The sequence below is a fragment of the Silene latifolia genome, chromosome 11 (genome assembly GCF_048544455.1).
Source record: "Silene latifolia isolate original U9 population chromosome 11, ASM4854445v1, whole genome shotgun sequence".
Taxonomy (NCBI): Eukaryota; Viridiplantae; Streptophyta; class Magnoliopsida; order Caryophyllales; family Caryophyllaceae; genus Silene; species Silene latifolia.
The window spans coordinates 52950642-52958230 of record NC_133536.1 but is presented as its reverse complement, the minus strand read 5'-3'; the positions used below and the strand labels follow the sequence as shown (position 1 = coordinate 52958230).

The following is a 7589-nucleotide window of genomic DNA, read 5'->3' as shown; positions in this document are numbered from 1 at the left end:
TAGGGGAAACCAACATGGGGAATGATTCATGCTTAAATTAATATGCTTTCATGTTTTATTTGTTTGCTTGTCTTGATCTCAACTCATGCACATGTTATATTTGATGAAATGCTAAGCCTATAAATCCTTGCATTTACCACCATCTCCTATCTTTTCAATGAGACTTGTAAGACATAACCCAACTCGAGTCTCATTAGACCATGCATGTTGTTGAGTAGGGAAGATTAAGTCGACTTATAGGTGTTGTACAATCTAATCGATTCGGCTCCGGAACCCAAACTTTCCTAGGATTGTAAGATATAACCCAACTCAATCCATCACAACAATAATTGCTTGCTTATAATTTGAGAACATGTTTGTATGATCAATTCCCATGATTCCCCTATGATCCCATGACACCCTAGTGCTTTTTAATCAATTGTTTACACCCCTTTTAATTCATCTTGCTTGTTTATTTTCATTGCTATTTTAGTTAGTGACCTTCTACATCAACCCAAATTGTGACACCCCTAAGACACCACTAGTTTCAATAGAAATCTCATTTCAATACCCGTCCCTTGGGATCCGACCTTTACTTGCCTCTTTACTAATTGTAGAGTTGTTTGTGAAGCTATAAATTGTGTTTTGATTCGGACGTGACCCAACGACCACACCTTTAATTGTGAACACGAAACGGACGGATCAAAAATGGCGCCGTTGCCGGGGACGGTGTTTACTTGATTTAGATTTCCTTTTATTGTTATTAGTTGTGTCTTTCTTCGCCTTGGGGAAGTAAAACTCCTCAAGGTTTGTTCTAATTGTTTTCGAGTTGTTTGATATTTTGCATGTCTAGAAGGTCACAAGGTGATTTGTTACTCTTTGACCGTGAAATTGAAAGAACCTTGACGAACAATAGGAGATTTGCTAGGAGGAATTTGAGAGGTATTAGTGAAGTTGTTCAACCAACTATTGAGTTCATCAACCCTTTCGCAATAGAAGGAGGAGAACCCATTACACAATACCCCACAAAATCAACCTACAATGCCTAAATTCTCGTCACATTCCGTACCCATCGAGGAGAACCTACCCAATGGTACTCCTACACCACAACATCTAACCGGAAATTTTATTGCCAAATCCGCCTTTATCCAATTAGTCGAAAGGAGCCAATTTGGAGGGATGCCTAGTAAAGACCCTCATTCTCATATGGAAACCTTTTGCGACTATTGTGATGCAATCTCTCAAACCGGTGTGACTCAAGACCAAATTCGATGGGTCTTATTTCCTTTTTCTCTAATCGGCACCGCGAAACAATGGTTGAAGGGCCTTGACAAGGCCACTCTCGGAATAGATTCTTGGAAGAAGTTGGCTCTAACTTTCTACAAAAAATTCTACCCACCGGAAAAGACTAACATGCTAAGAGCTCAAATTACGGGTTTTAAGCAAAGGGATGAAGAATCTTTGTATGAAGCTTGGGAGCGGTTCAAGGGAATTTGTCGCTCATGTCCTCACCATGGACTTAGCGAATGGTTCTTGGTACAACAATTTTGGAACGGTTTATATGAGGATTCAAGGAACATTCTCAACATGGATCAAATGGAATGTTCAACGAAGTTGATGACAATCAAACATGGAACAAGATTGAGGAAATGGCGGTCCATAACTCACAATATAGTAGACCTCGCAAGGCTACTAGAGGAGGAAAGCATGAAGTGGACTCCGTTACTCAATTGGGTGCTCAACTTAGTGCTCATATTGACACAATCAATTTGAAGTTTGAAAAAGCTATGGCTAGACTTGAAGAAGTCTCAAAATCACCAAAACATCATGTTAATGCCATGACGGAATCTTCATCAATCCCAAGTGGGATATGTGAGAATTGTGAAACTTTGGGACATGACCAAAGTGAATGTAGGGTAACAAATGAACAAGTGAATGCTTTCCAAGCATACAAGAGGGGTACCCCTTATTCCAACTATTACAATGAAAACACCAAATTCCATCCAAATCTCTCATACAAAAGCCAAAATGTTCAAAACCCTCAAACAACATGCACTCCACCACCCATGAGAAACCAAAATCAAAGACCCTTTTACAATCAAAACCAAGGTTACCAAAATCAAAATCCATACAATCACCAAAATGACCAAGGTTTTGATGTCCAAAAAGCGGTCCTCCAAATGCAAAAGAATCAACAAGAATTTTTCACTCAAATGCAAAAAGATGGTCAAGCAAAGGAAACCACCATCAACAACATCCTAGCTCACACCAAGATGTTGGAAACACAATTGACTCAACTAGCATCTTCAAGCTCCCAAAGACAAAAGGGGCAATTACCACCTCAAAGTAATCCCCCAAGACATGAAACGGTTATTGCCATTCACTTGAGAAGTGGTACAAGGTATGAAGCACCAAGGAAGCAAGTTGAGGATGGAGTTGTGGAAGCTAGTGATAAGGAAGAAATTGTGCAAAACTCCAAAGATGGAGAATCATCAAAAGAAGAAAGTTCAAAGAAAAATGAAGACAAGGTCAAGGAGAAGGAGCCCATTGTGATTAGACTTCGTTTTCCAAGTCGTCAAGCCAAGCCCAAATTTGATGATCAACTTGGAAAGTTCATGGAAATTGTGAAAAATTTGGAAGTCTCAATTCCTTTCACGGAATTAATAAATCACGTACCGGCCTATGCGAAATACTTGAAAGATATCCTCACAAAGAAGAAGTCGATCCGGAAACTTGAGACTATCGCCTTCACTAAGGTGAGTAGTGCAATAATTCAAGGGAGTTCACCTCCAAAACTAAAGGATCCGGGAAGCTTCTAAATACCGTGTACCATTGGCGACACAACGATCAACAAAGCCTTATGTGATCTAGGGGCTAGTGTGAGTGTCATGCCGTACTCGGTGAGTAAAAGGTTGGGGATGGGAGAGCTTAAATGCACCAACATCACACTCCAAATGGCCGATAGATCAACGAAGACACCATTAGGGATATGGGAAGATGTCCCCGTACGAATTGGGAAGTTTTTCATCCCGGTGGACTTTGTCATTGTTGATATGGAGGAAGATTCCAACATTCCAATCATTCTAGGAAGACCTTTTCTACACACCGCGGGTGCGGTAATTGATGTGAAACATGGTGAGCTCACTCTAGAAGTGGGAGATGAAAGCATAACCTTTAATCTTGACAAGACTATGAGAGCTCCTCGTTTGCATGAACCATGTTTCATGATTGATCATTATAGCCGAAAGGATGAGAGGAAGAAATCGGAACTCCAATGGAAGAAGAAAATTGAAGATGCTCCATTCAAAGAACAAGTGAATTATGACAAGGAGAGCTTGCAAAGCTCATCAAAATCAATCAAAGAAGAAGAGAATGGTCTCATTGGCCAAGAGAAGAAATTGGGAGAGTTGTCTCCATCAAATCAAGAGATTTTCAATGATCAACTTAATGAAGTTTGTGGTCTTTGGGACGACGAATTTGAAGGGATTTTTAATCCCTACATTGGTAATGTCATCGATCAAGACCGACAACAAGGGCCAAGGTCTATTGAAGACCTCTATAACAATAATGAACAAGATTTTGATTACTTTTTCAAGGTGTTGAGCAACATCAACAACACCTTGAACATGCCCCCTTGACATCTCATCAAGAATGAGAGTTTGGTGGAGTCCTCCTAAACCACCGTTTGTAAATATTTCTAACTCCCTAACTCGCATTTCAATTCTTGTATTGCATTTTTATCATCTTTGGATTTTCATTTACTTTGATCAAGATAATTGTCATGTTTGAGAGAGAAGTGAGGGAGGGACTAATAATTTCAATTGATGTGTAGTGCTCTAGCTTAGTGTGGGGATGGCAATTGCCTAGGCTATCCATGCCTTAGTAGTGCCCCCACAATGAAGAACACAAGATTTGAAGAAGAATAGAAGAATGATAAGGGATATGCATTGTACACGGATGGAACTGAATCCGGGTACAAAGGGGTCGAATCCGAGCGGATTCAAGAGAATCCGCTCGTCTTCATGCAATCCGAGCGTACTGGGTAGAAGACACACATCCCTATAAGCTGAAATTTTGAAAGATTTTTGACTGTAAGAGAATCCGGGCGTCTTGGACTGAAATCCGCCCGTCTCTGAAAATCCGTCCGTCTTGGAAAGAAGGCGCCCGTCTTCTCTGCTGAGGAAAACAAGAAAAATTCCTGGACTGAAATCCGTCCGTCTTCTGAAGAATCCGCCCATCCCGTGTCAGCGAATCCGAGCGTCTTTTCTTAAAGACGCCCGTCCTTAGGCGAGTTTTTCCCAAACCCAGAAAGTGCAGAATCCGCCCGTATTGGGCAGAAACCGCACGGATTGCCCCTGCAGTTCGAATTTTTTCGGTCTTTATAAAATCCCTCTCACCTTCATTCATTCATTCATAACACTACTTCAAAACATCAAAACCCTCATCCTCTCCATCACAAAAACAAAATTCCTCAACTACGTTCACCAAAATCAAATCAAATCATCCTTTTAGCAACAAATCGATCACTCTTTTTTCAATAAAAACCAAAACCAAGCACAATATCTTCAACCTTAGAGTCGATTTTTGAATTCATAAAGGCAAAGCCTTTCACCTTTAAATCGATTTGGGTACACTACAAATTGAAGATTTTTCATTCTTTTCTTGGTTAATTCATCAATGGCAATGACTAAGGGAGCAACAAAGGCAACAAAGGCACCAAAGACACTTTCACAAAGGCAAAAGGCTCTTCAAGCAAAGAAAGCATTGGCTATGGTGGTAGCAACCCCAAACTTGGAAGTGCAACAACAACAACAACCTTCTATGGGAGCAACAACATCTTCTACTCCGGAAATTGATCAACTTTCATTATCCGGAGGTAACTTTTATTTCCGAAACCCATAGAAATACTTTTGCCAAGTTTGCTAGGAAATCACTTCAATCCACCAAATTTATTTGTGAAGACACCTTGGATAAGTTGGGTGTCCTTGAGCAAACTAGAGCCTTTTTCAAAGCCATGGGGTTAGAGAAATTGTTTGAATCAAAAGAATTGACATACCCCTCCCTTACCTTGGAGTTTTTGAATTCTTTGAAAGTCACCAAAGTTGAGACTAGGAAGAATCTCGAGTTTCGTCTAGCTAATGTTAGTAGACGCATTTCCTTCAGGGAATTGGGTGAAATCTTGGGTCTTTGTGATGAACCGAGTTATTTTAAGAATTATGGAAAGTATGACCCCGACCCTCTTTGGGAGGCAATTTCCGGGAGGAAATTTGAAGACTTTCATGCGAGTCGTGCTCTTTTAGTCCACCATCCGGGCATAAGGGTATGGCACAAGGTCATAGGAAACACCATTATTGCAAGGAAAGATACCAACCATTTCACCAAACTTGATTTTATTCTTCTTAAATCGGCTTTGAACATTGGAAGAGTACACACCAAGCCTTTCAACTCTTTGAGGCTTTTGGTAGATAGATGGCTCAACATTGATTGTGGGAATAAGGGCACTACCGTTATTGTTAATGGCGGCCTAGTCACTATCCTAGCTAAGTACTTTGATCCTAACTTTAACAAGGATAACAAGTATAAAGCAAAGACGGGTGGTCATCTTGTTGATTTGCATACTATGATACACAAGTACAAGTGGGTTGCCCATAATCCTCTTGACACCGAGTATGGATGGCTCACTAGTGAAGCTAGATCGTTCACCTTGCCTTCAAAGATTTGTCGTCTAAGCGTCCACCGGACCAATTATCTACTTCCCCTTTCTAAAGAGGCCGAGTATATTATCCAACAACAAAAGGGTGAACTTGAAATGCCCTCCTTTTCCATTGTCATACCACCTTACCCTTTTGAGTATCAAGAGTTCAAGCCGGAAGGAGTTGAAGCTAGAAATGATTATTTGACTCTTCTCATGCAAGCAATGCACAAGCAAGCCTTTGAGGATCGCAAAAATGCTTACTTGGCTCAATATCCACCCCTCCTACACTTAGCTAGGCAAGGACTACTTGATCCATCATGTCCTTTGCCTAGTTGGGCGGATAGAGAAGTCCTATTTCCGGGTGCATCTAGGGTCGTTTTGGGAGACAATGAGGTTGTTGGTAAAGAAGAAGTTGATGATAACATTGATGAGGAAGCAAGTGAAGAAGGAGAAAATGATGGTGAGCAAGATGATGAGCAAGGTGAAGAAGCAAATGAAGAGGGAAGTGGCAATGAGACCACTTCTAATGAGGAAAGTGATGATAGTGATGATATGATGGAAGATTAGCAAGCCTTGGAGGCTCCTACCCTCTCATGGTTTGTCTATTTCTCTCTTTGTTTTAATTATTTTCTTGATCATTGTTGGAGTAGTCCTGGCACCATAGAGGACTCACACCTCGGTACCATTTAGGTGTTCTCATTTTATTGTTCCCAGTTTCAAAATCCAAAATGACAAATTTGTTTCATGCATTGCATAGTGTGTGCATGAACTACACCCATCCTTGGACATTAGCAATAGTGTCTAACTCGGTTTGGGGAAGTTAATGCATACACAACGGGAGGTAATCTAAATTATCCTCTCCGTCATAACAAAAACCATGCATCATGTAGTGTAGCTTAGTGTAGATTGCATTTAGTGTAGAAATCATGCATCATCTTTGCATAATTTCCATCATTTTGGCCATTGAGGACAATGCCCATATTAGTGTAGGGATGGGAATTCTAACATTTGACTTTTATTCAAAAAAATCCAAAAAAAATTGAAAAAGTTCGAAAATCATAAAAATTTGAAATTTGAAAACCCAAAAACATGTTTATTTCCTTTTGTAGTCTTGTGTATATATTGTTTTGTATATATTGTGTTTGTTCTATCCTTGTTCACATTGATTGACTACGCCACATCCGAGACATGAGGATAATGAAGACCGCATGGTATGATCTTTCCAATCTCCTTTTTCCTCTTTATGTTAATGACTATGTGGCTTTATTTTGATTGATGCGGTATAAACAATGTGAACTTAGAACTTGCATTTAGTTTATATGTCATATTAGTTGATAGAATTACTTGCATTAGGATGTTTATATTAGTTGCATCATAGCATGTAGTTGCATGTTAGAAATGTTTTGAAAAATGCCTAATTAGGAACTTTGACAAGAGGAACTAAACCATTACAAATACTTGTTCAACTTAAGACTTTGCCTACTAGAATGGTTGTAAAACACCCTAGATAGTGTCATACTAGTATCTTTTGACCCATGACCCAAGGCCTAGTCAAGGGTTTGCATGTGAGTCACCTATCCAACCCCGTGATGCGATGTGGACTTGGTTAACTTGTCTAGGTGACCTTGATTGACCTTGTGGTAAGGCAACCCAAAAATATTTTCTATCAATAAGCTTGAAGTGCTCATTTCAAGGAATTTTGTCATGTGGAAGTAATTTAATGCCAAGGAAACCTCAAATGTTATGAATTGTTGAATGTTAAGAAATTTAAATTGTTTTGATGGAGGCGTACCACTTCGATGTGCTTTGGAGCGGGATCCATTGAATTGGGCCCCCACACGGTTGTGAATTCGGCCGCCCAGAGACAGAGTGACTATCACCCCGAAAAGCTATTGTCTAGAGGTTAACCGGTTGC

The 7589-nt window shown here is 40.0% G+C and overlaps 1 non-coding gene across 1 annotated transcript; it reads right to left on the bottom strand.

The window, feature by feature from the left end:
- Positions 1-1392: 1392 nt before the first annotated feature.
- LOC141616322 (small nucleolar RNA R71) lies at positions 1393-1499 on the bottom strand. Its single transcript, XR_012530678.1, has one exon. It is a non-coding gene; the product is annotated as a small nucleolar RNA R71 (small nucleolar RNA).
- Positions 1500-7589: the final 6090 nt, after the last annotated feature.